A 16,511-nucleotide genomic window follows, 5' to 3' on the forward strand; every position below is an offset into this window, starting at 1 on the left:
CCCGAGTCCCGGAAGCCCGCGCAGCGCGCCCCAGCCCTCAGATGCAGCCAAGGCTGGGACACCGCTCTCTCCAGCTCCGGGAAGCAGCCGGGGCTCACCTGGGGACCACGTGCAGAGGTACTAGAAAGCATGCACCGACTAGTCGCGGTACCTTCCAAAAATACCCATGGGAGTCTGGGCTTCCCTGAGTTTAGAGTAACTGCTGCCCAAACTGATGATTAAAACACTGAGTAATCACCATTTACCCTGAGTAATTAGAGATAATGAAACACCTCTAAAATCAGGTTATGGAGAAAGGAGCTGTTGGATTGGTTTAAAGGGTGGCCTTCCATAAACTGTTAAAGAAGTTCCAAACGTTGAGAAACAGGCTGTGCACAGAGCTGCGTGCCTGAAAGATACTTCTTCAGTTCTTAAAAGGTGACTTTCCATCCAATTTTTTTTTTTAAGTGTTACGTGTGGAAAGCCTTAGTGATGACCCTTAGAAACACGATCCCATTAAAAGGGCTGCTTTCTCTCCTCTGTCTGGACCTTACCTTTAGAGGACAGAAGTGCCTTTGCAGACAGATTGGGGCCATATTTTTACAGTTAGAAAAGTGTGTTTATAGTTCAGAAGCCCTCTTAAGCACTGCCACAGCAGTTATTTTTGTTGTTGTTGATTGTTTATTTGTGGTGTAACTAAGAACACCTCACCTCAGCAATCTGACCTTCCAAGAAGGTAACAACCACAGAAGCTACCACCTTTTAGGCCACAAGGAGACAAGAAAAGATACCCTTTGGTCTGTTTTTATAAGAAGAAGGGGGATGCAGAATTGGCCCTTTTGTGCACCCCCCCCCCCATGCTAGTAATCATATTAGCAGGGAGGTGGAATGTGGCTTTTAAACCTTCCCAAACAGGAACTAATTTCACACACTGCCTCTGATGGAGCTATCAGCCCCATCTCTGTTTTACAAACAAGGAAGGGGAAGGACAGCAAGGTTAAAGGGACTTGCCCAAAGCCCTGAAGTAAATCACAGCCTCTGCTCTGCAGTCTTGAGGTAATGGTTCAGGGCAGAGTTGAGGCTCACAGCCCTGAGCTCCAGGTAGCCAGGGAGGACTGACCATTTCCTGTCCTGGATTTCTTTCCCTGGATAGTCTTTATACTTCCCTGTCTCAGCAAAGCATTGAGCTCTTAAACAGATAATGGCCAAGGGTAGCTCATCTATAAAACTTTACATTCACACACTTTCAATATTTAGAAAATAGAAACTATTTCCTGTAATCTGGGAGCACAGGTCACAAAAGATGAGAAGTGTGCATGGAGAGCAGAGAAACAACTATCAGAGCAGGACCAAAGCATCCTGCCCTCTCTTCCAGGCTTGGTGAGATCTTTTGTCTGAGCAACAGAAACAAAGATGTATGCCTTTGGCCAAGTCTTTTCATTCTTGTGAAAAGATTAGGACAGATATTCTCCATGCTCCCCTTAAATCTGAAAATGATTTGATTATTTTATTGTAGTTTTAATGAACATCCACCTTTTCATTTTAAACCACTCCTGAATCTCGCTCCTCTAAGAACCTCTGATTAAACAGGGCAGGGCCGTAACACCAGCCTGGAAAGATGACTGAAAATATACCTGCAGCTTCCAACACAGTCAAAATTACAATTAATTATTAAAACTAACAACACAAAATTAAAAGTCCATTAAATAGTTACTAATGTCTCTCCTGCGGCATCAGGGCAGTATGCTCCTTTAGCACACTGTAAAGACATTAAATGTTCACTGAGCCCCCTACATCAATCACTGTTATTTTAATTATTAACAAAATGTGTTCTTTAATATTTAAATTCAGAAACAACAATGATATGATACACTTTAAAAGCAGGACAGATGTTAATTTATTTTAAAGCCCTATGTCTTTGTTTTTCTAATCCCAAATGTTTTGGGATAACAGCTATTATCTCATTTTGCTGAAGCCCAGACAATAAAGTGGCAATCGCCCACCCATGAGTCTGTGAAACCCACTGTCTGGGAGTTCCCAATTAAGCCACCTGACATACCTTGTTTAGATACTGATATGGATCTTTAGGTATGTGATGGGAGAACAAGGCTGTAGTTCTCTTGGGACAGCTTTATTTCCTTCCCCACATTTTAGATGAGTGCAAACCACCTATTGTCGACTGCTTTTAACCCACTCTTCTCCCCCCCAAGAACAAATTACTTGTTGGTTAAAGAGCCTATCAAACACAGACCAGTGATCAGAGGTGGTGAGGGAAATCCATCTAGTTCTTTTCCCCCTCTCAACCTCCTCTTGAATCTTGATTTTTTACAAAATAAAGCTCTACTTTAAAGCATATAAATTAAGAGAAGAAGCCCATATAATTCAGGAGCAACTATGGCTCCTGTGCTCCTCCTGCTCAATGAAAGGAATTTGTTTGTTGGGTTTTTTCCTAGAGAGCATCAAGAAAGAGTAGCTGGTCAACAAGCTCTTGGGACAGACTTTCTCAAGGTAGGTTCTGAGGGTTATAAGTTTCACAATACAGGTGGGAGTGCTAATAAAATGCAGATTTCCTGCCCCTGACCCAGATCTGGATCTAGAAATCTGCATTTCATAAGGTTCCCTCATGATTCTGAGCACACAGAAGTTTGAGAACTACTGTTATAAAAGTGATTTTGCTTAGTTTCAAGACTGATACATACCATTAAAAACAGATACCAAGACATTATTGAATAAGCAAGGAAGTTGCTTGCTTAATACTTTATAAACTGTTAAATATGGCCCTTATAGGCTTACTATGCCCAGAACACACCAAAAAAAGTCTACAGAGGTAAAAAGTAAAATTCTAATTCTGTAGACATAGTAGTATTTGCTTCTGGGTCCTAAACTAAGAACCACATGGAGTCTTCAAACTTTCTATTGAAGCTATAGGGGAATACTTTAAAGAACTCCCAGCACCATTGCTAACTGTTGAGAAGCAGTAAGATAGAGCAATTAAAAGTGGATTGGAAGGTGTTTTAGTCAGCATTTTTGCTGCTGGACCCAAAGACCTGACAAGAACAATTTTAGAGTGCTCATGGTTTTAGAGGTCTCAGTCCATAGATGGCTAATTCCATTGCTTTGTGCCCCAGGGATGGCAGAAAATCATGGCGGAAGAGTGTGGTGGAAGAAAGTGGCTCAGGACATGGCCACCAAGGAGCAGGGAGAAAGAGACAGCTCCACTTTCCAGGGAAAAAAAATATATATCCCAAAGACATGCACCCAATAACTCACTGCCTCCAATTACACTCTACCTGTCTATATTACCACCCCATTAATCCCTATCAGTGGACCAATGCACTGACCAGGTTAGGGCTCTCATAACCCAATCATTTCATCTCTAAACTTTCTTGCATTGTTTTACAAATGAGTTTTTGGGAGATACCTCATTCTAAACCATAGCAGAAGGGATCTCTGAAACTGGCTTGGACCCTTAGTTTTTCTTTTATTAATATATACCATATGTTACATATCTGTTCTCTAGCCCTCAGGACAACCCACATAAATCCCTGTTCTACAGATGAGAATCTGAAATTTACAGAGGCTATATAAGTTGCTCAAGGTCACAGAGCTATAGTGATGGACCAAAAGTCAGACCATGTCAATCTGTCTCCTCCTCCACAGCCTGAACTGGGCCTGCAGGGAGATGGATGGATCCCCTGTGGGAATAGACCCTGTGGATCCCTGTGGATCCACCTAAAAAGTCCTGCCCTGAGGCTTTTCCAAGGCCAAGGCACCCCCTGCTGTACCTTGCAGTGTGCTAGTACAGGGAATTTCAGGAGATTTTCCCAAGTTCTCCAATGACAGAACAAAATCAAGACCCTGATGTTCATTTCTTCTTGACATAGAGCCCACCTTAGGGAAAGACTTTCTGTTCCCTCCTCTGAAAAAAGGTTGTGATCTTGAAAAAAGAATCTAGTTACCTCTGCTAGGTCAAAGTTTCCACATTGTAAAATGTGATGACTGAACAGGTTTTTCACAGGTTTCTCAAACCCCAGGATCTACAGACAGTAATCCTAGTAGTTAAGTCATAGTCAAATGGCTTATCCTTCAGTGTCTCAGTTTCTTCATTTATAACCTGAGAATCATTTTTTTAATTTCATTATATTCCTGTAATCATTAAATGAATTTATATACTCAGATGGCAAGCACAAAGGGGGTCAATAAATATTAGTATTATTCTTTACAAGAGTAGTGATTAAATGAGCAAAGTAGAAGGTAAAGAAACACTTTGCTGTTGAGTTTTATTTAAAGGTCATGATAAATTTTTGAAAGGAAAAGGTTGTGTCTCACCTTTATTGCGTACACCTCAAGTGTGTATTGAATACGGGCTGCTGTTTACATGAATAGCATTCATTGAATTACATTCATTATAGTTTTACTATTAATATACCTCTGCCAAAATAACCCATAACTGTCAAAGTCATACCTACTGAGATCAAAGAAATGATGGACTCACTGACACCTCCAAGACATTTTCCATCTCTGATTTTTCTGATTCCTAAGTCCTCTCACTTTAGAATTTTCTCTATCCATCTTGTTAAAATCTAAACCTGCCAGGCCCCGTGACACATGCCTGTAATACAAGCAAATCAGGAGACTCAGGCAGAAGAATGGCAAGTTTGAGGCCAGCCTCAGCAACTTAGCAAGACCCTGTATCAAAATAAAAAAAAAATAAAACAAAAAGGGCAGGGTATGTAACTCAGTGGTAAAGCACCTATGGGTTCAATCCTCAGTATGAAAACAAAAACAAAAAACCCTAAGCCACTTCCTTTTTTCCTGGTCAAGAAGTTTTTGTTTTGTTTTTGGCAGACCTGGGGATTGAATCCATGGCCTTGCATGTGCTAGACAAGCATTTGACCACTGAGCTGCACCCCCTAACACCAAGAAGAATTTTTAACCCAGTTGTACAAGTTGTTCCTTCTCTAAACATTCAAGACTGTTGTCCACTCTTGATACACCTCACTTGAAGCTATTAATACTGATTATAATATTTTCTCGTGAAAAAAAAGAAAATACAATACTGTTTCAGTTTCCTGTGTCTTGAATTATTGTCCTACTACTCTCTAGAATATAATCCTTTAAAAATAATTCCTTCAAAGTATAACATGAAAAATGGGCAGATAATTCTAAGTGAGATCTCAGTGATATCTGATGGATGAGAAGAGTGCTTCATGTTTAGAGCTTATATGTTTAACATGTATGATGGCAGACAGGGCACAGATGTAGACATTCTTTCTTTTCCAAGAAAGGTAAAGATGGGAGCAGCACACAATGAAAGATATTTAGCTTTGCCTATTTAAGTATTTAAGGCTTCCTTTCCTAAAAAATAGTCAACTGTACCCACCTAATTCTGTGTAGCAGGTGTGCTATTTGGAAATAAATTCTTATAGAATGTGTGAAAAAGGTTAAAACTTTGGAATGTCTTTGTTCTCAGTTCACATATCCTTCTCATTCACTATTTCTCTCCCTGGTGTGCATGAACAGTGTGACCTGGACAAGAATGCAGTGTCACTAGAGGATAGGTCTTGGAGGCAGGGTGCAGTACTACTCCAATGTCTGACTACCAAGTGATTATTGTGGTTTCCCAATCATATGTTAATTGGGTAGTAACAACTAATATTCTTTCCTCAATTCATGCTAGAAGCTTTCTATTCTTTTGCATGGAAACCTTTATTCACAGGAATATGTGATCCAAGAATTTTTTACCATATAAGTAAAGTTGGGTATTTTTACTCATAGTCCAAGGACATGGTACTTGGAGTGGAGGGAACCCTTTCACTAATGTCCTGTTCAAGAATAATTACAAATTGTTTGTAAGCCCCTCTAGGATTATATACAGATGAAATTGATGCTCACTATGTGGAAATTCATTAAGTTATGTACCTGAGATTTATGCACTTTCTATTTATGTTATATTTGAATAAAAAGTTTATGGAAAATATGACTTTGACCAACAATTGAAATACTTTCTTTGACCAACAATTGAAACCTCCAACAAGAGACAATGCTTAGAGCCAAAGGGATTTGCAGGGCAAAACTAGAAGTAGCTGATCTGTGATCTGCTGGTGGCCACAACCCCTGAAAAACAGAACTAAGGCCTCAGGAAATCCACTCTGGGTTCCTCTTCAAGGGTGGCCATACCAACCAAAGCCTGGCCTCTGGGCATCAGAGAAACCCAAGGTGGAAGGCAAATGCTCAAAGATCCCTGTTAACTTTTCTCAAACCTACGGAGGGCCAGGAACCTCTAGGCTAAAACAAAGATTCCCAGAGGCATCTGTGACTGGCTGAGAGGTTTGGACTGAATATTACTGGCATCAGTCTCTGGGGGGAAATGCCAGGGTCCCCCAATTTTTTTCTATAAAAATGCATGAAAACAAAACACAGGTAACAGCTTAAGAGAAAGAAATGGGCTCTATGTCCAGATTCTGGAAACTCAAGGCTTGGGAGATGGTCTGGGGAGAGAATAGTAATAAAGAAAATGGGACTCCAAAGAAGTGACTTGATCCTTCTTCAAAACTGAGTCCCAGCTTGATGCAAAAAGATAAATCTAGGTTCATGTGGCCAACACTTGGTCCTCTTCCGGGTCTTGAGTCCTCAGGGCCAGGTTCACAGATCAGCAAACTCAATTTCAAGGAAAATAGATGTGTTGAGAGAATGAGCTGCCAGTTGAGAAAGTAAGGTGCTGGTTTAATCCAGGGAAAGAGTCTTCCCCTTGGGAGGCAGCTAAGTTGCACCCTGAGCTCACCTCCTGCAGGCAGATGGAGTAGGTCCTGTCAGAGCTCATTCCATGCTGCACCTGGCCTTCCCTGATTGCAGGGGGTCTAGCATGCTAAGCTACAGGACAACAGCTTCACCAGGTCCAGAGTCTTCCTATCCTCCCCAGACCAGCTGCGGTGGGGGGTGGGGGGGCACATTTTTTCCCAGCTCCTTATCCTTCTGCCCTCTCTGGTCAGATGCATAGCTGAACCTCCCCCATGTGCCTTCGCCAAAAGAAACATCATGATTAGGCCTAGATGCCCAAGGGCCACAATGGCCTGGCAGATCGTGGCTGTGGCTGTTTTCAGAGGCACAGGAGGCTGCCCGGTCCACTCCTTGGGCACTCCTAGCGGGTCCCTGCGGCGATGCCCTAGTAACCTGTACGTATGTTCACCATAGGCAGAGGGTTGGCGGGACCACGCAGCACAGCTCAGCCTGGGTGCTCTCACTGCATCCTCGCCCCTGGTGCGGCCCCAGCCTTCACCTCGTGCCAGTCTTTCTCTTGCCCTCATTATTTTTAGCTCGGCGGCTGCACCCTCCTACCTGCAAGAGCTCGCCCCGCTCCCTCTCAAGACTCGTTTTGCAGGATTTGTGCCCCAGGTGGCTAACCTGACCCATACTTGAATAAACAGCAAGCACCCAACAACCCTTCCGTGAGCCACTCTCACGGAATTTGCATTCAGCCACTCCAGAGGCTCCTGAAAGCAGAGCTTTCCCACCTTCTTTTTCATCTACCAGGACTTAGAAACTCTGAACCATTCTCCCAATCATAAGTAAATAAATAAAATTTAGAAAAAGAAAGAGATGGGAGGTCCTAAACTGATACTCCTCTGGGAGGAAGTGAGAGGCTCCTGGTACAATTTTATCCTTGGTCCCTGGCATTCGCCCCCAGAAATCCTAAGGATTCTGGGACAACCGAGTACAGAAGCCTCGATTATATTTGGAGAAAATTGAATTTGGAAAGTATTTGCAAGCTTACTTCTCAAGCTAGACACGGGTTCCACTGCTGTTTCCAAGGACAGGTTGTCCAGGGGCTAGAGTGGGGCTTTTCATATCAGTTTAGGGTGTGCTTCCCTCAGTGTCTGCTCTTGTCAAGTGAAGCAGTAGTAACTTCAAGTTTAAACAACACTGGCAAAGTGGGATTTGTAAGGCCAGGTGTGGGCGAAGGGACCTGATGTAGAGAAAAGAAGCAGGAGGTGTGAGGTTCAAGCTTTGGGCTGCTGTTTCAGATGGGCCCTGGTGGGCTAGAGGATCTTTGCAGAGCAATCACAGGGGGCCTCAGCCTTTCCTTGAGCCAATTAAACAACAGTTTCTCTCTTTTTTTAATATTTATTTTTTAGCTGTAGTTGGACACAATACCTTTATTTAATTAATTTATTTTTATGTGGTGCTGAGAATGGAACCTAGGGCCTCAGACTGCTAGGCGAGCGCTTTGCCAACGGAGCCACGATCCCAGCCCCAAATTAAGCAAAAGTTTAACTGAATAAAGGAGTCTTCTTTATTCTTCTTCTTTCATAAGGGGGGATGACTGATTAGATTTTGTAGCCTATGCTTCAGAATTCTGATTTTCATTTTGAAAATCTGACTTTTCCTCTTTGTTCATTTCCTGCATGTTAGAGTGTCAACTACAAGTGACAGGTAAACATGACTTCAGCTTGAGCCAAATGACCTGTGTGGGTCCTGGAACACTTTGGATGATCCCATTTTATTTCTATAGTATTGGATAGAATGGTTTGGCCAGTACTGGATGGTTGAAGGTCTAAGAGTCTTAAGGAGAAAAGTGAGTGTTGACTGTCTTTGTTATACTTAAATTTAAAAGTTAACCTGTTTAGATTAGAGATTCTTAAACCTCCTATAAAGCTTCACTGGATGGCTGTTAGGGGGATCTAAAAAACTGACATTTATGTATAAAATTTTGGGTGCATCATTAACATGCTTGGGGGCCATAACTTTATCAAATTTTCAAAGGTATTTGGGATCCAGAAAAAGCTGAAAGTCTTTTTCATACACACCATATATGATCCAAGATTCCTTTTGGGATCTGTCTCTAAATGGCCTGCAAAACAACTTTGATTCAGTGATACATAGATTTCACACTCCATAATGTTCTTAAGTTGTCACTGGGTTAACAGAAAGTCACTCTGTTAAGAGCTAGCACTAGCAGGCCAAAGGCCCCTAGCAGAATAATGACTTGGAGCCCAAATCCCTGCTCTGCCCATGTGAATTAAACCCACCATTTACCCACCTAAGACTCTTGTGACTCTTAGTGTACGGAGCAAATGTTGAAGTGTATGTGAAATTACTTTACAGATCACAAAATATATGGCTGGTGGCATTTACGAAAATACTGATGGGTTTTCACATTGCTAGTTATAATTAAATGAACAATTATGTAAATAATTATAATTAAATGAACATTTGCATATTTTCTTCAACCATATACTTGTAAGGAAAGTCAACATACTTTGAATCCCTAATAATTATTAGACATTTTCATGTTTCATTATCTCACCTAATCCTTGAGACAACCTATGGCTTATATGCTATAGTTATTACCCCTCCCCCCACCCCCACACACTTTTTTTTTTAAACATTTGAGGAAAGAAACAGATTAAATTGCCTAAGGCCACCCTGCTAACAAGCACCAGGTTCCTACTCTAAACAAAATCCCTGCTTTAAAAAGTGGGTATTAGATAAAGTGCAAATTTTGCTCAGATTTAACTAAATTATATTCCTTGTGAGTTTGTTATAAAAGTATAGGAGTTTAAAATAGAGCAGCCACACTTGAGATGTTCTGTCTTCTCATGGACTTTTTGTTAAAAATTTGTCTTTAACTTCCCTTCTATTTCCTCCACAGTTCAGGTGTATTAGCATCTTAACCGAAATTTATGTACATATTTCCTTATTAGTGGCATAGAGCTTCTTCAGCTAATTAAGAAGGCTTAGGAAGGAAAGAGCACCTCTGTCCTCATCTCCTGCAATTCTTCCAGTGACCCTTTGTAGTAGAAACCATTATCTTCAACAACCGGTGGAGGCCCAAACTGTTATCTGTCCACATGGTTAAATATCTCACTCAAGGTTAAATAACCAAAACAGTGTGTGTGTATGAGTGTGTGTGTGTGTGTGTATGTGCGCGTGTGTGTGCTTACACACACACGTGTGCACACATAGCACCAAGTCATTGGCTAATGAAAATAAAACAGATTTATTTTGCTGCTCCCTGAGTTTGGGGCACATTAAAAGAACTACTACAGGCTCTGGTCCACTCTCTTTTAAATAATTTCTGAAGTAATTTCCATGGCAGGTAGATTTGTTCAACAGATAGTTCTCCATTTTTGTTCCTCTTTAGCGGAAAAATATATAATAGCAGAATCTGTACAAAGTTTGTGGAAGATCCAGAGAGAGTAGGCAGACATCTATTCTTATCTTTAATAATTATGTTTTAATTATGTCTTGAGAACTAGTATCTCAGAAAATTAATAACAAGAGCAAAAACAAGTATGGATCATAGCAGGAGCTTTGTTCAAAAACTTATGAAGTGTGCTGTGTTTCTGTATAGGACTCAGGTTGCTGAGTAGATGAAAACGTTTTAATAACACTTTGGTATTTATACAAGGAAGAATTGATGAAATGATTATTAAAAGTAAAGTAGTATGGTATGATCTTTTTTTTTTTTTTAATAGACTTGAAGACAGCCTGTCTTGGGCATAGCTAAAACCAGTTCATACTATATATCTTACTCTGTTCTGTGCTGCTGTCCAGAAGACCATGAGCAAGGTCATTTATAAACAACAGAAGTTCATCTGAGGCTGGGAATCTCAAGATGGAGGGGCCACATTTGGTGAGGACCTTTTTGCTGTGTCATAACGTGGAAGAAGGTATCACATGGAAAAACAGAGCATATGAGAGAGAAGGAGCCAAACTCCTCTTTTATAAGGATGCCATTTCTTCAATGACCAATTTGCTTCCTTCATAATGGCATTAATCCATTAATGAGAGCAGAGACCTCATGGCCTAATCACCTATTATAGGTCCCACCTCTCAATATTGCTGCATTGGAAATTAAGTGTCTAACACATGAACTCCGGGCAACACATTCAAGCCATAGTACTGTTGTCTGAAGTTGGACATTTCCCAAGTTACATGAGATATATGACCTCTAAATTTTAGGTATTGGCGAGTTTTACCTGTAAAGGGCCAGATAGTAAATATTTCAGGCTTTTGGGGCCACTACCATCTCTGTCATTATTTCTTCCTCCTTTCTCTTTCTTTTCCTTTCTTCCTTTCCCTCTTCCTCTTCCTTCCTCCTTCCCTTCTACAGTTATTTACAAATGTATAATCGATTTGTATTGCCTTTTTAGGGCTAGCATAGCAAAGTACCACAATTGGGTGGCTTCACCAGCAGAAATTTCATTATCTTTCAGTTCTGGAAGGTAGACATCTGAGTTCAAGATGTCAGCAGGGTTGATTCTTTCTTTTTCTTTTTTTTTTAGTTATGTATATTATTTATTTATTTATTTATCTCTTACATACATGACAATAGTGGAGTGTATTACATTCATAATTATCTATTTACAGCACAATTTTTCGTAACTCTGTATATAAAAGGTTGATTCTTTCTGAGAGCTGTAAAGAAGAATCTGTTCAAGCCTCTTTCCTAATCTTCAGTGGTTTGCTGACCATCTTTGGAGTTCCTTGATGCTGTGGTTTGAATGTGTCCATATGTTGGAGACTTAATCCACAATGCAACGGTGTTGAGAGGTAGGACCTTACAGAGGTGCTTAGGTCATGAGGGTTCTGCCCTCATGAGTGGATTAATGTCGTCATCCCAAGAATGGGTTTCTGATAAATGGGTGAGTTTGGTTCCCTTCCCCTCTGGCTCAAGCTCTCTTGCCCTCGCCTTGTCTTGACCGTCTGTCTTCTGCTGTGGGGTGATATAACAAGAAGGAAAGCCCTCACCAGATGCCAACATGTTGATACTAAGAGCAGAGACCTCAGGGCCCAGTCAACTATTATAGGTCTTATAATAGGTTCCCAGTTCCCAGAACTAGGGCTTCCCATTGCCTGTGAATTACTTAGTCTGTACTATCCTGTTATAGCAGCGTAAAATGGGCTAAGACACACTTGCCTTATAGAAGCGACACCCTGATCTTGGAATTTAAATTTACGTAGTGTTCTCCCTATACATATGTCTACATCCAAATTCACCCTTTTTGTATAAGGTCACTGTCAGATTAGGGGCCTACACTATTCTAGTAGCATTTCAAGTTAACTGAGTATATTGACAATGACCCTATTTCCAATCAAGTCACATTCTGAAGTTCTGGATATTATTTTAACAAATGAAATTTGGGGGAGACACAGTTCAATCCATAAGACCATTCTTAGCTCATCTAGATAGGTCATGGAGTATATGTACTTTGTTGATCCCTTTAGTAAAATTCTCATTTATTCTAAAATCCTATAATTTTCTATTCCACATGACTTTATAGGACAATTTTTTTTTTTTTGAGATGGGGGCCTCACTACTTTGCAAAGGCTGGCCTTAAACTTGTGATCTTTCTGCCTCAGCCTCCTGAGTAGATGGGAACAAGCAACCATGCCCTGTTGTATGGGACAAATTGTCTATTATATTTATTCAATTAACAAATTTTATTGAGCACTTACATATGCTCAAGCACTATTCGTGGTGCCAGGACACAGAAGTGAAAACCTGATAAAAATTATTTTCCTCCCAAGTCTAAATGTCTAATATGAAAAGCAGACCCCCAACAAAATAAACAAAAACAACCCAAAATACATAAGATGGCAGTAGGTTCTAAGAATAAAATTTAAGGGGCAAGAGAAAGAGAGCCATTCAATTGAATTTTAATAGAGTAGTCAGGGAATGTTTCACAGAAAAAGTAACATTTGAGCAGAGAAAAGACCTGAATGAGGTGAGGAATTAGCACATGATATAAGGTGCTATGGTTTGGATATGATTTGATTATGTTCCCCAAGGATTCATGTGTGGAAAGTGTGGTCCTCAGTGTGGTGATATTGAGAGGTAGTAGAACCTTTAGAATGTAGGTTAAGTGCAAGGTAAGTAGGTCACTGGGACCACTGCTCTCAGAAGAGATTAACGTAGTTCTCAGGGGACCCCAGTTAGTTCTGTGAAAGTGGGTTGTTATTTTTTAATAGGGAAGATTCAGCCATCACTGGGATATTTTAGAATCCCAGGACATCAGAGTGAAATTATCAGTTGTCAGATTCAGTTGTCAGTGTTTGCTTTAAAATCTGAAAAAGCTTCCTCTTCTACATCCCTGCAGACCATTGGGTGCTGTGGGTGAGGCGACGCCCTCCTCTGCCATGGCCCCTTAGGAAGCTGTCCTTCTGTTGAATACTCTACCTTTGCTCGCTCTCAATTCGAGTGGACTGTGCTTTAGTGTATTTATAAATGATGGATTCAGTTTCTGAAATTAAACTTTTTATTTGTGGTTTTCAAAAAAAAAATGTGAGTTGTTATAAAAGATCATGTGGGTCATTATAAAAGAGCTCTCTCTACTCTCTGATCACCATGTAATCCCTCTGACATGTACCTCTACCACAATACTATATGCCAGGAGGTCTTCACCAGAAACCAAAAACCAAAAAAACAAAAAACAAACAAACAAACAAAAAAAGGGTTTGCCCAACCTTAGACTTTCATTCTTCAAAACTGTAAGTTAAATGAACTTCTTTTCTATATATGTTATCCAGCCTCAGATGTTTCATTATGGCTAGTACATTTAGGGAAGTCATGTTTCTGTCAAATGAAAGAGCAATCTAAGGTAGAAGTGAGGGCCAGAACAGCAAGAGGAAAGTGTGCTTGAGTAAAAAGGAGGCAGGAGAGAATATGAAGAGATGAAATCAGAGATATGTGGGGTATGAGGTGTTCAATGGTAAATAGTCTTGAATTACCACCTTAGGTAAGGGTCAGTGTCAGGATGAGGGTGGGGCAAGCAAAGCACACAGTTTAAGGAGGCAGTCATTCTCAGAACTCTGCAAGTGTAGGGTGGGCACCTAAGAGTGAGTTCCTCCTTAAATTATGCACCCCAGGAATCTCCCAGGCCTCACCCTAGTTCTGGTCCAGGTAAAAGCTTTGGATTCAATAACAAGTGGGACAGGAAGCCTCTGAATGGTTTTTAGGAGAGGGGCATGAATAACATTAACTTTTATCAGAATTACTCTGACTGCTGTATTTAGGACAAGGATGGGAAAAATGAGACAAGTTAAAAGCCCACTGAACTAGCTTCCCAAGAAAAAGTGAATCAAGGCTTTATACCTAATAATCCACCTAGGGGTAGGCCACCCTAAAAAGCTGTCATGCATATAACCAGTGTAACTTGTGTTGTCTTTTTATTTTCACATGACTTTCTTTGGAGGTCATCTGAATACTAGACTCTATGGCAGTTACTGGGATTCCATTCAAAGAATCAGCAAGAAATGGTCCCTATCTCAAAGAATTAATATTTTCCTTCCATCTTTTCTTCTTTTTTTCCTTCCTTCTTTTCTTTTATATTTTGAAATTTTGCAAAAACAAAAGCAAGCAAACACCAAAAAGTCTAAGTCTCCACTCTTCTTAGGAATTCTCTATGCATATTTTCTGATGCATGTATCTATGCCCATTCCATTTAGAATAGTAAATAAATGATGATAAGAATTAGGGTATAGGGCTGGGAATGTGGCTCAGGAGGTAGCGCGCTCGCCTGGCATGCGTGCGGCCCGGGTTCGATCCTCAGCACCACATACCAACAAAGATGTTGTGTCCGCCGAGAACTAAAAAATAAAAAAAAATATTAAAAATTCTCTCTCTCTCTCTCTCTCTCTCCTCTCTCACTCTCTCTTTATAAAAAAAAAAAAAAAGAATTAGGGTACAACTTAGGAAATTGGCCATAATTTATTATGAATTCTCATGAAAATATTAGACTCCCTTTCACTCATAGGATCAGGAATTTGGAGTACCTAAATGTTAGAGGTCCTCACACTCAACCCTCTCATTTGTCTGATGATGAGACTAAGACCCAGAGAGACAAACCTCTAATTACCCACCTACTTAGTGGTTGAGTGTGGCAGATTGCATTTTTAAAAGCTGTCTACAATAATCTGTTTTGTTCCACATGCTCTTGAATGCAACTTTGACACTGATCACTGAGAAGATGGGAGTCTGTTCCCTGCCTTGAATCTGGGTATATCAGTTTCCTGTAGCTGCTGTAAACAAATCACCAAAAACTTGTGGCATAAAACAACACAAATCTATTATTTTACAGTTTGAGAGATCAGAATTCCAAAATATGTCTTAGTAGGATAAAATCAAGATATTGGCAGGGCCAGATCCTTCTTGAAGCTCTAGGGAGAATCTGTTTCCCTGCCTTTTCAAGCTTCTAGAGGCTGCCTGCATTCCTTGGCTCATGGCCAACATCCCTCTGCCCTCTGCTTCTGTATGGTATCTCCTTTTCTGATTCTGAACCTTCTGGATCCCTGTTATAAGGACTTTGGGATTATATTGTAGCCACCTGGATCATCCAGGATAATCTTCCTATCTCTGAGTCCTTAACTTAATCACATCTGCAAAGCCCCTTTTGCCAGGTCAGATAACAAATTTACAGGTCCAGGGATTAAAATGTGAACATTTTAGAGTGCTCTTTGTTCTGCCTAACAAACCAGGTCAATTTATGACTACAGGAGAATTGAGGTTATGTGATATCCAAGGCAAGGTCATGAAAGTGATATTGTCAATTGTCTCGAATCCCTTGCTTTTAGAACCCAGTTGCCCTTGCCATGCCTTGAGGAGGCCCAAACTAACCCAAGCAGAAAGGCTACAGGAGAAGCCATGTGTCAGTGTCCTGAAGAACAGCCAGCTGTGGCCTCAGCTGATACCAGCATCAGTCAGGACCCATGTGAATGGAGATGCCCCCACATGATTCCAGAACATAGCTGTCACTTCACTTAGCTTCATGTCTTCCCACCTGAGGCTCTAGGTATCACAAAGGGGAGATAAGTATCTCCACTACACTCTGTTGAAATCTTGATCCACAGATAATATGAGAGATAATAAAACAATTGCTGTTGTTGTAAGCCACGAGTTTGGAGGTAATTTGTTACAAAGCCATACACAACTAATATGGAGAGCCACACAGCAGAACCTAGGTCTTTAGTTTCTCAGCTTTAGTGCTTTTTTCCACCTCAATTATTACCTTTCAGTCAAGCAAGAAAACCAGTGGTTGATGAGCAGCTATTAGGAACAATGCCCTCTGGAAAATGTAAAGAATATAAAATTTGCTCTTCATCCTCAAAAAAACATTCCCTTCTCCAGTGAGAAAGACATCCAGGTGCAGAGTTGGGAGGCTGGTAGGCAAGGCATGGTAAGAGATGGGAAGAACCCCAAGTGTGTCACAGGAAAAGGAGAGAAAAGAGAGTCCAAGGAATATTCTGAAGGTTAGTTGACAAGACTTCCAGGTGAGGAATGCGCAGAAAGAAGAGGTAAGGATTCTATTGTTTCTAGCTATTAATGTACATAGGAAATCTAGGGGGAGACCCAGGCCTGAGGAAACTTTATGATGTGCAATCTGGTCATCAGTGGAGCTAATATCTGTTCTCGAAAGCATTTTCATCACTAAACAATGCATGGTTCCCAATGATGGAGCAGTTAGAGAACTAACTGGGATCACCTTTGGGGGTATCTGTACTATTTATTTAAGGAATTAGACTTCTTAGCA

At 40.7% G+C, this 16,511-nt stretch overlaps 1 long non-coding RNA gene across 1 annotated transcript; it reads left to right on the forward strand.

The window, feature by feature from the left end:
• The first annotated feature begins 9 nt into the window (after nucleotides 1-9).
• LOC308647614 lies at nucleotides 10-15,729 on the forward strand. Its single transcript, XR_014021665.1, has 3 exons — nucleotides 10-117; nucleotides 2,433-2,487; nucleotides 15,556-15,729. It is a non-coding gene; the product is annotated as an uncharacterized lncRNA (long non-coding RNA).
• Nucleotides 15,730-16,511: the final 782 nt, after the last annotated feature.

Source organism: Spermophilus citellus (assembly GCF_964194105.1).
Source record: "Spermophilus citellus genome assembly, chromosome: 4".
NCBI lineage: Eukaryota > Metazoa > Chordata > Mammalia > Rodentia > Sciuridae > Spermophilus > Spermophilus citellus.